The sequence below is a fragment of the Passer montanus genome, unplaced genomic scaffold (genome assembly GCF_014805655.1).
Source record: "Passer montanus isolate IOZ18808 unplaced genomic scaffold, ASM1480565v1 scaffold19, whole genome shotgun sequence".
Taxonomy (NCBI): Eukaryota; Metazoa; Chordata; class Aves; order Passeriformes; family Passeridae; genus Passer; species Passer montanus.
Window position 1 is genome coordinate 14,042,940 of NW_024366480.1, and position 22,208 is coordinate 14,065,147.

General features: G+C 38.9%; 1 protein-coding gene across 1 annotated transcript in view; it reads left to right on the forward strand.

The window, feature by feature from the left end:
- LOC120500725 (GREB1-like protein) overlaps window positions 1-22,208 on the forward strand; it is a gene marked incomplete at its 3' end in the record, with an annotated part of 117,277 nt that overhangs the window by 16,311 nt on the left and 78,758 nt on the right. Inside the window, exon 2 of the mRNA XM_039705970.1 lies at window positions 11,030-11,095. The remainder of the gene's footprint in view (window positions 1-11,029; window positions 11,096-22,208) is intronic.

Sequence of the window (22,208 nt, forward strand, 5' to 3'; positions counted from 1 at the left end):
TGGCAAAATAACTGATCCACTTGAAAAACACTGTAGTTCTCCAGGTTACTTTTCAGCTGGATGAATTCCTTGATCCAGTTTACCCACTGAGTGGCATGCCAAGCTTGACTGGTGCAGTGTAACACAATGGAGTGGAAGTGATCAGTACTGAGTAGATTTATTTTATTTTTTCACAAACCGCTAGTGCCAAATGTACTGTAAAGTGTTTTTAAACATACATTCTATTTTAGGTTGAGAAATCCTACTTTTGGATTTTACACTGGACAGGTGTAAAATGAATTGAACCTGTGTATTTGCTGCTTTTTGGTTTTGTTTGTTTGCTTGTTTTTGCAGGTTTTTTTTTGTTAGAAAGTGATAGGTACCACCAACATGCCTTTTGGGCATTTTCAGTCTGTCTTGAAATTATACTGAGATCAAAAAAATCATTTGTAGAACTGGTGCCAACTAGGTGAATGTTGATCTGAGGTTTTAATCTTGGCAGTGAAGGAACTGTTCTGAACTGTTTTAAGAACTGATGAAATTTTGTTTCTTCCTGCGGAGTTATTTTCATGAAGAGAAAAAAAAACCCTGGAAATTTTATTTCAGGCTTTGAATAAATGAAAAATGAAGCCCTGCTCTAGTACTTGGAATACATTTTTTGTCTGACCTAGAGAAGATGATGAGTGGTTGTTCTTATCCAGATTTTCTTGGAACTCTTAAAAGAGCATTACTAAGCTGTATGACTCAAATTGTAGGGAACTGACAAAAAGTCCAGTTCTTCCGGCATCTGGGGCAAGCAGCTGAGTCCATGACCTGTGCAGATGACACAGCAGTTAGAATACAGTCCTACACTTGTCTCTGTGCTTTCTTTGCCTGGCTTGTACTGCGCTTCTCCCCTTAGAACGGTTCTGATGTGCCCTTTGTTCCCAGATAAGAGCATCTCCAGATCTGCCAGTCAGGCAGCAGCACCTGTAGCTTACCCTACAGACAGTAATTCTAGAAAGGGAAGTTGGTAGAAGACTGGCATCTGCTTGCATTCACCTTCTCATCTTGCTTTTGCAAGGATGGAATTATTTATGTACATTTTTTTTTCCCATCTGAATGCAGTCAACCAGAGTCTGAAGAGCCACTATTCAGTGTCAGGGTGTTTGGCAGCAGTTTTATTTGGGAGGGGGAGCACAGAGGTAGGGTCATGATGAGCTTCTTCTCCATGCTCGGTGAGTTCATTGTATGTGCCTCAGGTATTATGCCATTGTCATGTCAATGTCCCTATTACAGTTCTGACTCAGCAGCCATTTACAGAACTGACAGCAGTGACACCCTTAATACGAGTTTGAGAAATCTTTCTCTCTTGTGACAAAAAGGCCTATTTGTGGTTTGCAGGACAGAGTTTGGGCACTGTGGCAATGACTTTATGCTGTAAGAATAAGAATGATGTGACCCCAGCCAAAATCCCCAATTCCAAAACCATGTGCATCAAAAGTGCAAGTGCCAGGCTTCCCTTCTAGGAAGGCATGGCTGTCAGCACCACTGACAGACTCGTCAGGGAGGAAGCAACAAAGAAAAGGCTTTTCGAGAGCCTTTTGTTTCCAGAAAATAGCTTTCTGAAATTACAAAATTGAAACTTAACTTCGGAAAGGAAAAACCCCATGTTCTTCAATAGAGTTACATGGCCGATTACTTCCTAGAGTACCACGGCCCTGTTCTGTGTTAGAAGTTACTGCTTAGGTGAACACTCGCCTTTAAAAGAGCTCCAGGCCTTGGGCATATTGGGCTGTGCTCATCCTCTAATCTTTGCTTAATGTTCTGAGGCCTAAGCTAATGTCTCAAAACCTACCTTCTGCATATTTCTGACTAAAATGTACTCTTTTGTAACCTGCTGGCTCAATGTTCATGTGAGTGTGCTTTCCTTTGTGGAGATGAGCCCATTTCCCACTCAGAAGTGGGGAATAGCCACTCACATATATATCTAAAACACATGTGAGTGGATCAGAAAGTTTTCCTCCATACATAATAACTGATTTGATTTAATCTAGATTTTATTTTTGATTTAAGTTGTAACTTGCAGTTGCCTGAGATACACTTCAGCTTTGCTTTGTGATCAATGCTTTGAAAGTATAACTTTGGTGTTTACTAATAATGTTTAATATGATCCAGACATTTCATATGATGCAGTGTAAAACCAGAGAATCTGGACTATTGCATTTAAACAAGTGTTGCCTCTGTCTGGTACTGCTTTACACATGTGGATAAAGGACTACAGAAGACTGCAAATAAATGGAGGATGTAACTCTTACGTGTGTCTCTGTTATCCTGGAATGGCAGTTTCTGTGAATGGAAAAGAAATACCTTATCAGTTGAAAAAGAAGTGAACCAATGTAAAGCAGGGCAAGGCCAGTGTCTCTGAACTACTGTTCAGAGACAGTAGTTCTCCAGGCTTTTTGACCTAAGGATTTTTGTCATCACATGATGACTATGTAGACCAATACTTCTACTTTTTTTTTTTTCCTTAGCTGAGCAAAGATATGTTCATTCTTTCCCCACTCTTGTTCTCATGAGGTTGAATTTCTTGCTCATTTTTCCAGTGGTTTTGCCTCGAGGTTTTTTCAGATTGTTTGCGTAAGTGACTAGAGAGTGGCAAGGAGTAAGGGGACTGAACTAAAATTAACCAGCTAAAGCCAGCAGCCGGGAGATCTTTGTTCTGTTCAGTCTTGACCGCAAGCTTCCCAACAAACATTGGTGGGGGTAGGGGCATTGATCTCAATTCTTTATCTTCTTAATTTTCTTCTCCCCCTTCATAAGTAAAATGGAAATAAAATGTTACTTAAATGAGCAGCTAAATTCTTCTCAGTGTTGGTGTTGAATTAACATACTCTGTAAAGCCTGTAATAAACTGTGGGCTTACAGAAATACCCTGGGAGGATATGGTGACTTTTTTTTTGGGTTTTGTTTTTTTTTTTTTTTCTTGCAGTACATTTGTTTAAAGTGAATTATCTAAGTACCATGGAAGTGAGTCTTCATTTTACTCTTCTTTTTGGAATGCAATTTATTAGTGATATCCAGAGGGGTCAGCAGCATAAATAATGTTTGTTTCGAGTCCTGTTGGTTGCAAAGGAGGGGGGTTCACAGTGAAGAGCTGTTTTGTTTGGTGTGGCTGATGAGGAGTGAGGCTGGAATTGCTCATAGCTGTCATTCAGGTTTTGTTTCAAAGTCCAAGGACCTACTGGGAAAAACAAAAAGCTAATGAAAGCTGACTGTATTTCAACCCAAACCCTGTGGAATCCAAAATGATGTCCTGACACTGTGTGTATTCTTATTCTCCTGCATTCCCATGGTTACTAAGGTAACAGGTTTTTAGAGGCTTTACATCTTCATTGTCAAGTATTTGCTACACTTATTGTTGCTGTTTGCAGATTAGGGCAATTTAAACAATGCCTTTTGAAATGGCAACCAAAAAAATACCAAAAGAAATATAGTAGAAATAGATGTAATGAATCAATTACCTTCCCTTGTGTAAATTTTCAGTGCTACATCTCAGAAGCTACGCACAAAATGTCACACTGGTTTAGTGTAGGGATTTTAGGGAGAGGAAAATGCTTTTGTGGCTTTTTTATAGCATGTTAATTACAGAACTCCAAATACAGATGTGAGGAGTACCAGATGTGACTTAGTGCCTTTTTTGACTACAGAACTGTGAAGAAACTGAAGTTTGTGTTTATGTCAGGGTATTGTCACTCTACTTACAGTACATCTGAGAGAGTGACCCGGATCTTGTAAGCTGTGTTATCTACTGCATCTGTGAAATCATACTTGAAAAATTAAGCAGCTGGGAAAAAAATAAATTGCTTTTTTTCTAACAAAGAAAAAGGCACTTGTACTTGGAGCACACTTTATTGATGCTTCTCTGTCCATTTAGATCAAGCAGAAATATGCTTGTTCACATCTTCACTGTAAAAATGGATTATAGATGAGACGGTCAGGCTTGTAAGTGTATCTCCAAGAATACGATATTTAAATTAATTTAGTACCTGCTGACTTATTGCAAATTAGTGCACTGCTGCAGCAAAAATATTTAGCTTCTGTGTTATTTTTTTTAAACAAAAATAGTGAAAATAGTGAAGTCTTTACGTCATGATAATTTGTGCTATGCAGCTGAGGTATGGTACATAAAAATTCCACTTTGCCTGACAGAAATAAAATGTTTCTAATTGAGAAGAATCCTGCTAGACAGGGGAAATACAGGTACTGTTCTCCCTGAGTGTCCTTGAAATGAGTCTTTTGCCATAGACTCAAGAGCCCTTTATTGGACAAACCCATGCAGTGGGTGAGATGCCTGTGCTGCTGAAGTGAATCACCAGCAGTGTCCATGCTGTCTCCATCTGGGCAAGACTCAGAGTATGCCCTTAGACCACTTTTTTTAATAAAGGTGGGTTATATGAAACAACTTTATTGCTGCTTATTTGCAGCTAAATATAGTTTCTTTGGAAGCATAAGTGGTGGTGGGCCCTGTTGAGCACCATTTTATTATGGTTTTGCAGATGCTTCTGGCGGTGGTTTGTGCTCAGCCAGGCATATGCCTGGTCTCAACCATCTGTACCCCCAATATCAGCAAGAGGTAACTTTCTTGAGGCAGACAAGACTTAGGAGTCTAGTGTTCAGATAAGTACAGAGCAGATTACCCCAGAAAAAGGGAGGTGACAGATGGGTGGCTGACGCCAGAGGGGTGAAGCTGAATGCAGACTGAATTAGTCCCTGCAACCAAGGACAGAAGGTGCTTGGCACGCAGCTCTCACAAGTTATCATTTTAAAGTGTTTGTAGGGAAGCCTTTAATTTGATTAGGTCATTTCCTTAATAGTTTTGTACTTGTGGTTGTTACATTGCCCTGGACAAAAGTGTGATTTGACATCAAAATGGCTGTTAACATTTAGCTTTACAATAAGCCATGACAAGATTTAATTTTTTTTTTATATGATAAGATTTAAATTTTTCTGGTACATACAAAAAGCTGAATGAATGAACGTATATGTATGTATGAAAATAGGTATACTTTTGTGAGACTGCTGAAGGAAAGGTCATCTTCCTTCCATCTCACTTAAAAATATGTGTAATGCATAAGAGAAATAAGGTGTGCAACTCAAAAAAATTATGTAGTATTACATTATTATTATGTATTATTTATATATAAATGCAATTGTTTGGGTTTTTTTTGTTTTTATGGGGTCTTTTAAACTTGTTTAAACCTGCTGTTGTACTTTCAGCACTTCTTTGATTTTTTTGAAAGTTGTTGAACAAGAGGGGAAATCAAATTTATTATTAGTGCTTTGCAAAGCTTTTGAGATTCAAAGCTATCAGTATTCTACGTGTGTCAGTTGTAAGCTTACTAGGAGGGCTTGTAAATTCCTTAGCTGGAAAAAAAAAAGTCTCTGAAGTGTAAGGTTTTTAAGAACAGACCTGAATGCAGAAGGGTCCATGACAACTTGTGTTTTTAAAAATAAATAAAATAGAAAAGTCATACTGCTTTTTGCCGAACTTGGGATAATCATTGAAAACTAATGTGGCAGGAGGCTGTAGCACCCTCTGGCAGAATTTTTCCATCCTATAATAAGTATCTTCTTTCCCTACTGGAACAGGGATGAACATCCACCCATCTCTCATATATGGAGCATTTCAGAGTAGTTTGGAGGGGGTCTTTACTTTAGTGAGCAGGGAGGATATCAGGGTGCTTTGTTCATGCTTTGGCATTCCAAATCTGACCAAATATAATTTAAAACCATTTGTATGGGCCTCAAAGGAGCCTTCCACTTTGCTAATGAAAATCAACCCCACTCCTTCCTTCTTTTGCTCCCCCATCCAAAAGGCAGGACCAAGTCTTGCATAAAAACATGGTTTTCAACCCATTTTTTTTCATCAGTGCTACCTCTTTTTTTTTTTTTTTTTTTAATTTTATTTTTTTTTAAGCATGATTTTGATCCCTTTTTGGTCAACTATTTAGATTCCACTTTTATTTTCTGTTGAAAACTTCTCTTTCATGATAATCTTAAGAATGGTTTCTGTTGGATAGGTTCCTTTTCATCAAAATTATTATTTCAGACAAACTGAAAGATGTTAATAAAATTATATGAAAATTAAACTTAAGTGAGTGATTAGGTACATGTTCTTCCCTCCAATGTGCTGGTCACTGATTAGATTCTAGGAGATTCTACTGGGTGCTTCATAAGTAGGAGTGCCAGTCTTGACAGTGAATTTGAGATCAGAGTTTGGTAACCTTGATTTAATATTTATTTTTTTAAGCATTGCGCCTGTTGTTGGTTTTTTTTTAGTTTTGTTTGGTTTGGGGTTTTTTTAATGGAAGATGTTTGAATGCCCTTATTTCTAAATAGCAGCCAGAGTAATTTACTTATTACTTACCTCTAGATCTTTCAACAGTAAGTTATTACCCTTCAGTGAGGAAAAGGGTATTTACCTCAGTAAGAACCAACTGTGGCTGAGCACCAGAGAAAACAGAAGGAGTTTCTTTTTCTGTATGGTTTGGCTGTTAAAAGCAAATTGAATTTAAACTCTGAGTTGACTTAGCTGTTTGCATTCTTACAGATGGCATGGGTTTCTGCAGTTGTCCTAAAAGATTTTGAAGACTGAAAGTGTGGTTAAAACCAACAAGATGAATTAGTTGCTGGAATGTTTAGTGTGCTCCTGACTCAAACAAGGGAATGACTTTTATTCTTTGTGGATAAAAACAACTTAATGCTTTAGTAGACATATAATTTCTAGACTAATTGCATAGTATTTATAACCCATAAATGAGTTATAAATTTGCATTATCTGCGGCAGATGCAATTTTTTTCTCCTGAGCCATTAGTCAGCCTACCAGTTTATTCCCATTGACAATGATGGCTGCTGAAGAGGCACAGACATTGCAGGATCAAGCTATAATTTTAATTTCTGGCACACTGGAAGGTCTTCAAAGTGTCTTGTGTTGGCAGAGAAAATTCTTGCAATATAAAAAGTATTGTATCTTGAAGCCCACATTGAAGAGAGATGGAATGAAATGTAAGAATATTCTTTGGGTTTTGATGAAGTGGTTTTCTCTGGGAGAACTGAACACAGAAATAATTCAAGAACTCTTTTAAGGCTGCAAGATTTAACTACTTTATATCTTCTTCAAGCAGCCTGTGCTGAACACCATTTGCTATATTTGCTATATAAGAAACATTGACTGAATATGTTGTGGGGGTTCTCCTCAATAACTGCATAAAAGAGAGACTGATGAAAAGCAGTACAAGCCTATTCTTTTCTCATCCTCTCTTTTTCCTATAAACTGACTTTGTGGAATTTCCACACAAAATTCTTAAAGAATGTCCCATTTTTTGACATGGCAGCTCTCAAATCTGTGTGGAAAAGCTGTTGGTCATGCACGAGAGCTAAAGTAAATTATTCGCTGAGTAACCTCTTCGTCTGACACTTAATGTTATAATAGAAAATTTATTATCACATCTCATTTATTCAGACTATCTAAACTGAATGTATCCAGTGAAAATTAAATAGACAATCTTTGTAATATTTGCATCAGCCTATTAATCTTTTTCTTCATTAAGTGTATGGAGTTCTGGTTAAATAGGTATTAGCTGAATAACCTTATAGGAGGAAATTCGGTGGTTTTCGCTCTGTTTCACAAAACAAAACTACTCCTAAGGCCAAATGAGTACAAAAGATCAGTTGCAACTAACTTTGGTTTGCAGCAAGGAAACCAGTGGAAACCAGAAGGCCAAGGGGGTTGTCTTCCATCTGTGCTGAAGATGCAAAGTCATGCTATCTATAGGAAAAGAAAGATGACATTGCCCTTTAGCCTGGGTTTAATGTAGGTCAGTTGGGTCACCAGATGACATGACTTTAATGGCCAAACTGCTTTTAACAATTGCCTTGGGCAGTGTTTAATTTCACTGATCCTTGCCAGCCTGCAGGAGAGGAGAGAGAAGAAATCCACCTTATCTTTTGGTTTTCACACAGTGATGATTTAATCCTCTTTTGTACTGAAATTTCTCTAATGAAACCTATTATATAGTACACACTTGTTATAGTTGAACACAGCCCAGGTTTGTATGAAATTTCAGAACGAGTTGACAAAGAGGCTTGGTTGTGTTCTTGGGCTGTTCAGCTGCCATGTACAGAATTCCTAGTCTGTTTAAGTTGGCCTATGGTTTATTATCTCTCTTTCACATGCAATATCTTCCTTCTCACTGCAAACCACTGTAACAATCAATCATACTGTAATAACACAAGAGGAAGGATAGAGCTGAATTCCAGTTGTCCTAACACTTTTCCATCCTGGTCATGTACTGGAATAGCAGTTCAGGGAATATACAATGTTCTCTTTTGGAAATATCTCAGTATATATCTTAGAAAGTGCATGGATGTGTGTCAGTTTTGTATAGATGCTCTGAATGGGCTACTGCCCAGAAAAAAATGCCATTAATGTGCTAGGTTAATGGTCTGTAATGGTAGGGGGGAAAAGACAAAGAAAAGCAAATGTTGAGGCATTAATGGGATAAAAAAAGGAAACCAAAGCAAAAAATTATTCTGCCATGCACATGCATCTTTGGGATACCTACATCTTGAAGATCATGTGCAATTTGTCTCCTTCCTCTTGCTTCAGTGATAACATATTGAGATTTGAAAAAATACAGAGAAAGAAGTAAGGTTGAGCCAAGTGTAGAACAACTACTACTATGTAAGGAACAGCTACACTGACTAGACTTCAGCCCTCCAAGTCAGACAGCTGAGGTCCATAAAATACTGTGGGGCAGAAGGTGAGAGCTGTTCGTGTCTTCTGGAGGAAAAGAGCTGAGGAGCATCAAATGGAATTAGCAGGGGCTGTGCTGAATGCAAACAAAAGGTGATAATTACCAGTGTGAGGTAGGTTATCACACTCCTTTCTTAGGTCCCAGGCATGGTGCTTTCTAAAGCAGCTGGATAAATGTATGGTTCCTCTTAAATGAGCCTTGAGCTGCACATCAGTGGAGGTTGGGAGAATATTTCAGATACTTATGACTGCAGGAATATCACAGAGTTTATGTTCTTCTCTGAGTATCTGCTGTTGGCCTCTAGGGAAAGCAGCCCCATGTCTGCTTTTTAGGTCGATCTGACCACTCCATTGTCCTTCTTTGATTAGTGTGGGTCACCGTGTTGGGCGAGGTGGACTGCAGAAAGTGTTCCAGGTCTGCCCTATGCTCACAGTGCATTTTCTGCAGGCAGTGAGCCAGATGAAAGCAGCATACATGTGCCTTGTGTGCACCATGTTGGTTTGATAGGTAATAAAATAAATTCCAGGGGTGCCAGTACTAGAGAAGCTAGTTTCCTAAAGATTTGTCTCTTTCTTTGTTGATAAACTCTGATTTAAAGTGTTGCCTGTATTTAGGATGTGGTTAGGATCAGCTCTTCCAATGGCTTCCTGTTGTGCTACCATTACACAGTCAAATGTCCTGCCTAAGTGGCTAAGTTTCCTCATGAATATTGAGAAGCTAAAATATTTTTCAGAGCTCTGTTCCTCTGTTTCATTTGCATGGAATTGTGGGTTTAAGAGGTGGTTGACAGAAAACATGTAATGTGAGCCATGTTTCTCTTGGAAGCCAGGCAAACACAAATAGTACGAAATAATTAGAAATAATACAAAAAAGCCAAAGAATCCTTCATCTTACCACAAAGTAGTAATAATGTAGTTGAAAAAGTCGCATGAATATAAAAAACAGATTAATGTTCATCTTTCTAAAGTTTTGAGTGTAATACAGGTTAGTTCAATGCTCATGGTTGTGCACAGGAGCAGTGGGGTATGAGTGTGACATCGTATTTTTCTTACATTATTTAGTAACTGACACACGCTGTGTTCTTGCTGGTTGCTAACAGCATGTGAATTATGAGGCCAAAGGGCTCTTCCTCCTGACAATGGCTAATGTTTGCAGAAATGCAAAGGTCATGATCATGACTACTTTTTTTTAATGCCAACTGGATACCAATGACAATTACCGAACTAGACAGTTCTTAAAGGGTCAGTTTATTGACTTATCTTTCCTGCTTTGTGAGGGGTGATGGAATCAAAGCAAATGCCTGGCTTCTGTTCCAATTTAAGTGAGTTTAGCCTTAGATAGTTTTCCTTCATATTCCCATAAAAAACAAGAGCAACTGGTTCACCAGGTTTATTTTTCTGTGAGGTACTACTTGATTAGTAATATTGTTGTCATATTTAAAAAAGAAAAGAGAATCAACTTCTTGAAACATATTTTGTGATTTTGAGATAGCTTTCTTTTTCTTCTAACCTCTAGTTTAAACTTTAATGGAGGAAAAAAAATTGGTGGTTTTGCACTTACAGATTGTAAGTGGTGACTGCAGTGTACTTTTAAAAAATAAGTTTTTTAAACAAATTTGAATATTGACATCTCCGAGCTAAGCCCAGGATGTTGGCTTAAAAAAATAAAGCTCTTTACTTACCTATGGCTGAAAATATGTAAATGAATAGTTTTGGTTTTCTAACAGACAGAATGTGTTTGGAGGGAATTGCAGAGTAGGACAAATGGCCATAGGTTGTATCTTCTCTTTCCCAGCTCAGATGTTCAAAACTGAGTGTCCATGAGCTTAAAATAGATTCTGAATTAATTCCTCTGTAATGCAGTGACCATCATCTGTGGGATGCTGGAAGTCTGCACTGCAGTGTGTTTAGTTATCCTTACAGTGATTAAAAATCTGAAGTGGAGACATGAAGGCTAGTATTTGTTACTTTGAAAGCCATACTTTCCAGTTACTTCACTGAGTGATTTCTGGAGAAGTCAAATACTAGATTAGTATTTTGAGAGAGGGCAGGTCAGACATCAGGAAGTTGAGTCACAGTTGGAGTGGACACAGCACTAGGAAGTATCCTTCTTAATAGCCTGAGAAGACAAGAGGTATTAGATGACCTAATTTTTTTCCTGTGAAATTTTTGCTGTTGTGACTTTATTTTCCTCGTTGCCAAGACTAAACGTGGAGGTCATCTTTTGCTTTTTTTTTTTTCTCTTTACACAGGAACATTTCATCAATACACAGCTGGGTAGTTTGAGCCTTGACTGAATTTATGGCCTTCTGATGCAGGTATGGTAGGAGTATGGTTGATGTGATGCTAGAACTTAATTTTATTCGTTTACAAAACTGTTGGTTCATTACTAAAAAGAGGAGTTTGGCTTTATGATAAGAATCTTGGTCTCAAAAGAGGCTGGAAATTATGCAGTCAATTACTTTGTGTTTGGTAACAGCAAATCCATATGAAATTTGTCTGAAGTTAAAGAAGTTGGTCTAAAGCCAGATGTATCAATGCAACAGTTGAGTGTAAGCATGAAAGTTCTTGTTTGCATCCCCTTGGGAGCTGGGGGTTAGTGGTGGCAAAATGAAGGTTAAAAGTCTTGCCAAGGTTAAAACCGGCAGTGAAGGAAGAGTCACTTTTAGAAACAAATTACAGGAAACAGCAGATACTTTTAGACAAATTATATTATTTTATTGTTTTAAGTAACTATAGGTGAAATTTATAATCTGCTGAGATTTACAAGTGGTTTCTGTGACACAATTTAGTATCCTAGTGCTTTACCAGACTTCTGTCATATGTCTGAAACTTTGGCTTGTTGATGAGCAGCTGTTGAAGACTACTCTGTCCCCTTAGTCCAGCTGTTGGCAGTTTTTGGCATCAGCCACACAGCTGAAGCGATTACTTTTTTTGCAGAAGGAAATATACTGTGAAAACATTGTTCTTGATTGCTTCTTTTTTTTTTTTTTAAATCCTTGCTGGCTAATTACTTTGTACTTGGCAGGAACAGTTTTAATCTTGAGTTTACGTCTTTGCTGTCACTTCAGAAACTAGCCAAAGCTATTTAAGACCCAAAACTTCTAGTTTATTCACGCTCAGAAACTTGGTAGTGCTGCACTGCTAAAATTCCACCTCCCCTGTGGTTCTGTTACAGCCTGCAGCTGTACAACCTTTAGTTGTTCCCCCTGGTCCTTACAACCCTCCTGAAGATAACACACTGAAGCTGAGGAGGATTTTAAGGGTGCCTGTGTGTGTGACTGTATGACTTTACTGGTTGGATTTAGGAAATCATCATGGGGGGAGTAAACAAGGAGGCTGAGAAAGATAGGGAGTCTTGGAGTGAAGGATGTAGAACAAACTGAGAAGGAGATTGGACTGGCCATAACAGATTCTGAGGGCTTGGAAACTAAAGGGAAAGCACATGTTTAAAGAAATCAAGATTGGCTGGATGAGGAGGAAGTGTTTGAGAATCAGAAAGGGAAGTGAAGGGGTGTTGAAGGCAAAGCTAGGCAGTAACACTGAGAATATGTTGACAGGGAACCTGAGAACTGCTGAGATGAAGGGGGAAAAGGTGTACTGAAGCCAAATGTTTCTGATAAATTCGTATAAAAATAGGCAATGTTGTTTGTAATGAGTCTTGGGATGATGGGAGAGAGTTGGTGTACTGGGATAAAACTTTAGGAGTAGGATAAAACCCCTATGAAATGACAAGAACTGGCGCAGTGTGGCCTAGTAATCAGGATTCAGATTAGGGAAAGGGACTGGTCTGGAGATGGAAAAAACAGCTGGGAGAGCAGTGTTATATCAGAATAATATGTTTCCACAAAAATTTATCCATTGTAATACCTGAAAAAGGATCAAAATTTTTGTCACTTTTCTGCTGTGTTTTGGGTTGACCCTGGCTGGACGCTAGGTGCCCATCAAAATCACTCTATCACTCCCTTCTTGAGCTGGATGAGGGAGAGAAAATATAGCAAAAGGCTTGTAGGTGGAGATAAGGACAAGAAGAGATCATTCACCCATTGCCATCCAAATAGACTTGGCTTGGGGAAATTAGTTTATTACTAATGAAGTCAGCATAGGATAACAAGAAGTAAATCCAATTCTTTAGACACCTTTCCTCCACTCCTCCCCTGTTCCTGGGCTCAATATTATGGGTCCCTCCCACTCAGAAGTGATATTCTGTGATATTTCTCTCCCTACTCCTCTGCAGCAGCACTATCAGGTCATCACATGTTGTCTCTGCCACTCCCTCCTCAGGGGAGGACTTCTCACACTCTTCCCCTTCTTCACCAGAGGGTTCCCTTTTCACAGGGTGCAGTCCTTCAGGAACAGACTTTTCCACCGTGTGTCCTTTATGGGGTCACAGGTCCTCCAGAAAATCTGCTCCAGCCTGGGCTTCTCTCCATGGGGGCCCACAGGTCCTGCCATGAGCCTGCTCCAGTGTGGAGGGGTCATAGCCTCCTTTGAGCATGGTTTTGGGTCCTCCATGGGCTACAGGTGGATCTGTGCTTCACCATGGACCTTCCTTGGCTGCAGGAGCACGGGCTGCAGAGGGTTCTCAGTTCCTGAGCCTGGAGCACCTCCTCTCTCCCCTTCTTCCGTGACTTGGGTGTCTGCAGAGTTTTTTTGCATGTTCTCACCCTTCTTTCCACCTGCAGTTCCCCCTTCTTAGCTCTGTTATGCCAGAGGCACTACCATGGTCATTGATGGGCTCGGCATTCTTCTGCAGCATGTCTGTCTTGGACTCCACTGGCATTGGCTCTGTTGGACACAGGAACTTTCTAGCAGCTTCTTATCCTTGTGCCCTTCCACCACCATAACCTTTCCACACAACCCAAATACATACTGTCAGTAAATACCATAAATCTTTTTGCTGACAGGGTCTTTCCTTATTGCTGGTGTTCCACATGAAGCACCTGACTCAGGGAGAGGAACTCCAAAGAGCTTTGCTGCTCCCAGCGGACAAGCAGACATGGGAGCAGTGAGCACCACCGTGTTCTTGCTGATCTGTGAGAATACTTGCAGTGCTGCTTGACTTCTGCTTGTCTTCTTGAAAACAGACCATCAACTAATGGTTGCCCATCTCCTCCCCTGTTGGGGTTAATTATCCCCACAGATACTCACAGCAGTCTGATCACACGCTGCTGGAGCCAGGACGCTGGTGGGTTTGGCTTCGTTCTTGGGTCAGGCTGCGGCTGGGATAGAAAGGAGGTCACAGTCAGGGTCAGGAAAACCCAAGGTCAGAGACCAAAGAAGTACAAACACATTAATCTTGAGGGCAAGGCAGGGGTGTGGATGCCCGGCTGTGATGTGGAACGTGGGAAGGGCCGGTGTGCCAGAGTCAAAGCCCAGAGTCTGGGCTGAGGCAGAGCCTGGACTCCACAACACAGCAGAGCACAGGAGTGCTGAGAGAGGAGGCTGGTGAAGCAGCATGGTTGGGAATGAGTCCCAGAGTATCAGAAAGGAGGATCAGGGATTAGATGTAGAAATTGCAGCATAATACATAGTTTTAGGAAACTTGGCAAGCTCAGAGAAAACCTTCTGTAAAGATGTACCTATGACTTTCTGATGGTATGGCTGAATTCGGGGCAGCACAGTGGGGGACTCCTTTCCTAAGAAAAGTTCAGTCAAAGCACACTTTAGTGTTTTTTCCTAACTTACTGCAGATGCCTAGGCTTCACTCTTTATGGAGACTGTTCCACAAATGTGTTTGTAATGTGTTGTGTTGCCTGGTTTTGTCCTGGGTATGACAGGTACACTGGCACAGACAGAAGAAAAATACTTTTATGGTGAAATCACATTCTGAGCTCTGATTTTACAAAGGTTTAGGAAGAAGGTCCTAAGAACATTGTTAGGAGAGTAAAATCTGTTCTCTGGGAAACAGCTAAAGCCGCAAATTATTACAATTATATGCTTGGCTGTTTCAGAAAATTAGAATTACTAACTTTTCATTGAGGAAAAGAAGGAGGTGTGCGTGCAAGCTGGTCTGAAATGTTGAAAGAAGAAAAAGTAATTAGTGAGGTTTCACGTAGGTGAAACCAATCTCACTTAGGAAGGCTAACTAGCCCCTCATTTTCATGACTGTAATAAACACTCATTTATTCCTGGCTGCTGGCAACATAAAGTAGCTGAACAATTAGTGTGGGATGGGCTCATCTGTGGGTGGCATGTGAGGTAATACCAGTTGTTCCTGAGGGGAAAACTCATACCTAGCTACCTATATTTTTACCACCACTAGCACACTCCATGGACTGGAGTTCTGCACCTCTGGCTCCAGTGTAGCCAGGATGGAGTGAGTGTGGGATTTGAATCTGAATTTTCATGGGATTTTGGCTCAAACAAATCAAGTGGCTTGCACTGCCTTCTGTAAGGTGGAAGCTCAGGGAGAATTAAGCTTAAAATTGTATAAATAAATACAGATTTACAGTTTTTGAGATGTGAGGAATTCTGTTGACATATTCAATGTCAATTCAGTGTTCTGCTTGTGGAAGGAGACAGAAGTGACTTGGTGTTCCTTCAGACTGTCTTAGTGTATAATGCAGGTCAGAGGAGTTTCCCAGTGGTTTTCATGCTAAATCTTGGGACACAGGAGAGGTATAATAATTTTATTTGATTTAATGTGGTTTTCCATCCCTTAAATTTAATAATTATCATTGGCTGTTTGTTTGCCTGGGTTTTTTAACTTTTCAGGCACACACAAGATGCTGTCCTACAATTTGTTTCACAAGACTAGATGATGTTTTAGTGTATGGACTTTGAAACTTTGTGGATTTAGGGTGAGATTGCCTTAAAAATGTAATTTCTAGCTGGTATATAAAATTGAATCTGAGAAGCATTTCTGTGTTAAACACAGTTAGCTTTATTTTCAAGTATTCTTTCAATTAATTTATTTCTTCCTTTCTTTTCTCCTCCTCCCAACTCCACTCCCTGAACTCTAGGAAAAGCCTATTCATTTGTAAAGCTTCATTCTTCTTTCAGGGCTGGTATTTTGGGAGGGCAGTCATACTGTCAGTTGTAAAGGGGCACATCAAAACCTACAGTTTTTAATTCTTTTTTCTCCCTAGTGTGTTCATCCTGCCTGGTTTCGGGGCAGAGAGTGTAGAGTGTTTCACAGGATGGGATGGAGAATGAAACAGGGACAGAGAAAAATACTGTGCTTAATTTAATAAAATTTGGTTCTCTCTTTTAAAGTCTGAATTGTTATTTTGTCCTTTTTGTAACACTGGCTTTAGAGGAACATTTAAAATAGAGTCCATTTTCTAGGTTTAGAGAAGTGTTGTTTATGAGGCAGCAGTTGCAGGCTGCTGCAATTTTTTTTGTGCCTACACACAGTTTAATAAGGTTCTATTGACAGTAAATTTTACTAAAATTACTTAGGAGAACAGCCAATCCACAAATTTCCTAAGTACGAGGACATGCAGTTGGTGCAGCCAGTATTTTTTGTATCTCCCCTTCCCCCTCCGCTTTGATTTACTAATAACTCTGATTCTCTTGAAAATTTTCTTCCTTCCCCACCCAACAACTGCTTTATAGCTGACAAAAATAAGCAATTTCCTAGCCTTATCCTCGACCTACAGAGGTAATAAAAATTGCTAATGGAAACGCTGTTGCCTTCTGTTGTGTGATTCTAATAGGAAACGGATCACTGCAATTTATGGGGTACTTACCCTTTTCGGTACATGATGAATGGCTCACTTCAAATGATGTTTCCTCATTGATTTCCAAGTATTTATCACCAGAAAAGACAGAGCAGGAAGAACAGCATTTAAACATGAAGTTGATTTTGAAGATGTTGTCTTTTCACTGCCATGTGAATTCATGGCAATATAGCATTTGCTGTAGTAGGGAAGCAAAAGATGTGAAGTCGGTTCTTTACATTGCTCTTAAAATTAGGTCTCTAATTAGGTCTCCCGCTTTTTGTTATGCTGTATTAGCTTTCTTGCCTGTTCTTTGGTAGGGAGAGTGAGAGGCTTACTCCGTGCAGAGGTTTTGCTCACATTCTGCCTATTTGTTGCCATGTTCTTCAAACAAGCACATATGATATTTATATGTCAGTAGTCTCTTTGCTGTCAAGCTTTTTCGGATATTTTCACTTAATTCACAGGAAAATCTATATGCAAATAAATTCTATGTAATATTTAGCAGGTGACTGAAATATTTGTATTGGTGTGGTGTTGTTTTATTTTGCTACATGAAGTATTATATTCTGAATCTGTTACATTTCTGGCTGACTGGACTGGGCTGAATCAAAATAAAAACCATCTCTTTAGTGACTGCAGTGTTCATACAATCTATTTCTGTTTGTTGCTGCATGAATCACTGGGCAAAACCACATGTAAGCAAGGTAGATCATGGGCAGATACAATCCTCCAAAATATATTTGTTTTTAAATTGCCAAGAGTAGAAAACTGATACATCCCTGTGCCAAGTAGGATAACTTGCTTCAATGGAGAAGCATTTTGCAGTTTGTAAGACTGGCTTAAATGTCACTGACTTGACAGTCTTTGAATACTGCAAATGGTTATAGCTATGCAGTAACTAAAGTTTTCATCTTTTTAAATGTTAATGTTAAAACTTGTTTGCATTCTTCATTTCCAGAGAGTCCAATATTAGATAATATGCTAGCAAAAATGAGGTTTTGTTGGTTAGAAAAAAGCGTGGAGTTTCACAAGTCACTTTGATAGGTACTTCTGCAATTAAGTTTACTATTAAATGGATATAAACTGATTTTTCATTAAGGAACTATATGAAACCATTGATGTAAAATGCACCTATTCCAGAGAACTTGTAATAATTTTAACTTTCACTATGTAAGAGCGCATCTCTATACTATTCTCTTACATTATTTATCTGCTTCTTGAGGTTACAACTTTGATACTTTCTTTCTTATCGTAACGTGATTTACAAATTTTTAGTTTCACATCATAATGCAAACAATGGAAGTGAAGAATAAAATCTGCAGATGACAACTGTGTATTTTCCATTTTTTTCTCTTTTTCTGAAAGCTGTGTTGAGTAAATCTCTAAACAAGCTACCAGGCCGCACGTGGATGACAAAAACCACTCTCTCCGTATTGTCTACTTCTATTGCCAAGATTTATAGAATTGGTCTTCAGATGTCTCTAGTGTAAACATACTGGATGTAAGTGAGGACTGTCATACCTCTCTGCTCATATTTGCTCTAAAATGGTCTTAGTATAATGCACAATTTCTTTCTACATGAAAAAGCACTTTTCTCTAAAACCATCCTTTTCAGCTGTCCTTTCCAAAATCAGTATTATCAAGTGTTCTGTTCTTAACTTCACCTGCTTTGTCATGCCACACTGCAGTTGCTTGCAAAAGAAGAGCTCTCATACTTGTGTAAGATGTCTCACATAAAATAACAACAAAAAAACAGTTATCAGCCTTGCAGAACACTAGATTATATGTTCACATTCTGGGCTAAAAGTTGTCCTATAAAGGACTTCCTAAATTCCCACCGTGTTCAGGTGGATCCACCACAGTCACTGATTAATCTATGTTTCATTTGGAAACATATTGGTTGGACACTGAGTCATGGGTGATGGTGTGAAGAATAGGTGCATTAAATCTGTGTAATATTGGAATGTAAAAGATAATTGAAATAGTACCTTGGAAACACAAAAATGGTATCTGACTTGTTAGAAGGCAAGGAATAAGCTATATTCTTTATCTTGAGTATGTGTAAAAATATGGGTGGAGAAAGGGAAGGAAAAAATATAATTGTTTACTGTACTTCATTTCAATTAAAAACAAGCATAATTCAATTCATTGTATCTGCTTTTCTTTGTAACTTAGGGTTTGGTGTACTTGCTTGAGTGGCAGAGGACAAAATGTACTTTTTGAAGATACGAAATGTTCTAAATGATGAGAACAACATGCACTGAACAAGAACAAATCATTCAGATACCTCTCTAAATTGCACGTGTTGAATTTAAGTGACTTGAAATTAGGTTGAAGTATCAATCTAAAAATACATAGAACCTCTTTTTTCTAAATCCTGCTTTTAGAATTTATCTTCTTATCATCATCAAAGAGCTGTTGACGGCAAGTTTCTAAATGGCTGGCCCAAATCTGAGTTGACTATTTTGGAATGAACTGTTCCTAGTCTTTGCTCTTCTAAACCAGCCTTGTCTCTGAAAATGATAAACATCTATATTTGCAGTCTTGTCTTTTGCTCTTGGTGGTGGCATGGCCTGCATTGAAAATCTCACGTCTGGAGATTCTGACATTTTGTTGCAGCTAATGAGCATCTGACTCTTGATAGTCACAGAGCTGCAATGGACTTGTTTGTAAGGCTGGAGCAAGGCTGGTTTTGGATAGTGCTGGTGGGTGTTACTGGAAGATCTGTCAGTCAGGGGATTGCAAAAAAGGGGAAATTGAATGAAACATTGGCAGAATTTTAATAAAGTTACAATTGCTTAAAAAGTGTTCTAACTTATTTAACTTGTCTTTTAACCTTATTATCTGCCTCACACTGTCAATATGTAAATGTAAGAGCTGATTACAAAGGAGATTATGTAGGTTCATTAAGTATTTTAGCAGTACTACCCAATTCTTTAATTGTCTTTGCTGTAACCCTTGGTAGAGCTTCATGGAAATGCAGACCTCACTGAAAAATATTGACCTGAATTATTAAAACTATGTATGGCTAAGAGTAGTCCTATGAAAGCTTTGGATATAACTTGGACTTTCTTTAGTCAAATAATTTAAAATAATCCTCTTAAATTATAAATCAGTAGTTTATAGAGAACTTTGAAAACCATTTGTATTGCTGTTTGTCTTTTAGAGCACAGATGAGAGAGAATCATAATTGAGAGGAATCATGTTTTCTTTGGTAATTCTAGTGAGGGGTTGTTTTTTTGAGGTCTTTTGTGGAAAAAGAAATTAAATAGGTGACTTAACAAAGTTGTGTTATCTCTGAAAACAATTATACTTTACTACTGGTCACAATTTAAAGTATTTTTTACTGTAGTCTAAAAACATTGGGTTTTCTTCATTGAAGCTGAATGTTTGAACAGAGGATTCTGTTGTAAATGAGAATTGCTTATTGCTTTGAGTTTCAAAAGGACAGATTTCATTTAATCTCTGCTAGCTGTTTACCACAGAAGAGCACTCCACTGGGCTTCCTTCTTCAGGTGCCAGGTTCTGCATTGCTAGAAGGTACAGCTGTGGCTGTAAGCAAAATTCAGAGGAGCCGTTTTAAAATTCCACTTTGTTCCTCGCTACTTAGTGCTATTAAATAAATACCAACGAAGCCTGTTGTATGTACTGGGCTTTTATCTGTTTATTCTATGCCTTGTGTTTCTTTCTGTGCTGTTTTCTGCTCTATCTGAAACAAGTATTATGTGTTTGCTGTTTAGTAACTTGTAGTTTCCCTACTTATATTTTGTGGAAAATCAAAACTCCTGGTATATGAATGAGTTGGCAGAGAAAAAAGTTGCACAACCTGTCATGAAACTTCATCACAGCTGCCTCTAGTACAGAAATACATTTTGTTTCCAAAAATGCAAACTAACAAGTATTTGCATATTTAGTGCTCAGAGACATGACTTTGATTTTTATGCATCAGAAATTACTCACAAGCTCAATAAAATTCTCTGCTTGAAGAAAGCTGATAGCAGCTGATTGTCCATCAGTACAGGGATGGAAAGTCATGTTCTTTGCTCTGTGAAGGGAAATTATCATATCCTACAAGCAGCTGACTGGTGAAGCCCCCCTCAGAGGGTCAGCATGGAGAAGATGTCAGTCAGAATATTCTTTTTCAATATTCTGAGGAGTCATTCAGCTTCAGGATGGAGCTTCACTGCTGGAGTCAGCTTTTCCTTCAGTGCTCCTTCAGAGTCTGACATTACACCTGGAGCTCCTGGTGTTAATAGGACTGCACCTCCCTCTGTCTGCAATTCAGACATCAGGATGGGAAGAAGCATTTGATCTGGTTTAAGCTTGTCATGGTGCTGTAAATTATGACTTTAAGCAAGACAGAAAGTACTAGTGGAGGTTGTTAGTAAAGCAGCAAGCAAAGTCTTTATCCATAGCTTTCTCTTCACTAGAATGAATTCATTGCCCAGACGCCCTTTGGCCTCATCTTTCCAAAGGAATTCTGTGTTTCTAGTGAAGAGAACCTTGCATTCAAACTCTGCTAGCTGGTACCTAAGTGTCTAAGAGGTATTTAGCATGGGGAGGAAAATGTTTTGTACTCACTGTTGTGACTATTACTTCCAACACAAAAGCATCCACAGCTCTGCTCCGTGAATTTGCTTTAAATGAATGTGCATATGCTAGCAATCTTCTACTTAATATATACAGGGGAATAGCACCCGTAAGAAGTGCACTGCCTTCTTTTAAAGTGACAATTTACTATGAGGAATTTCCAGTTTGTAAATGCCCTGTTCCATTCTATCATCATACAGAAAACCTACAAACATGGTATTTCTTCATATGTTTTTTTCAGTGTAGTGCAAAGGTACTGAAACGTGATGGTTTAGAGAAAGGTTGGGCTTCGATAGACACTGACCCCAGGACAGCAAGGAGCTCCATGTGAGCTATCCAGTCCACTGCTCAGAACATGATGCCCACAAAGCTGCCTGCAGCTGTGGGTGGGCTCTTTCTGCTTCTTCAGCTGCCTCCTCCCTCCAGATATCTTTGCTCTGCGTGTGCTGGGAAGATACAGCCTAGTCAGGGCTGTAGGTCAGCTCCGTGCTTTGTTAACAAAAGAAACAGACTCAAAGGCATGTCTTATCTTCACAGGAGCTACTGCAGGTCCCAGTGCTCTCCCATTCCACCACTGGGGCAGAGCTACTCCTTTGTTTTCAGACATGGAATGCAAAATTCATCAGTCAGATACTGAAATTGTTCTGTTTGTTGTTAAACTTCACCCCTGAGTGACAGCCATGTTGCTTTTGGGTTTTGCAAATAGGAAAGGCACCTATTGGATGTACAATGCTAGTGGTTCTTGCATAGTTGGAGTCTAATTGAAAATAACCCTTTGCAGTTCTCTGGTGATCTTTACTGCCCTTGTCCAGTTCCTGTGATCCAGTTATACTCTATATGGTGGCAGTAAACACTTGAAAATTTTTTGCCACTGACTTAACAAGAGAGAATGGAACTGTTCAGTTGAGGAGTGGAAAGCTTTTATGGACAGAAAGCTCTGTGATCTCTTCTACTCTGGGGAATTAATGTTTGCCTTGCCTTGGTGTTTTTAAAGCTTGCACTTACCATTTATTGATCTACATTTTTTCCCCCTCTAGTCTGACTCAGTATTCCCAGTTTTAAGAAAATAGGTGGGACTGCAATCCAGAAAAAAAGTGTTATTATTTCTGAGGCAAAAACGATGGCTCGCATATGGAGGAAGACAGCTTTTTTGGTAGTTCATCCTAGGAGAATG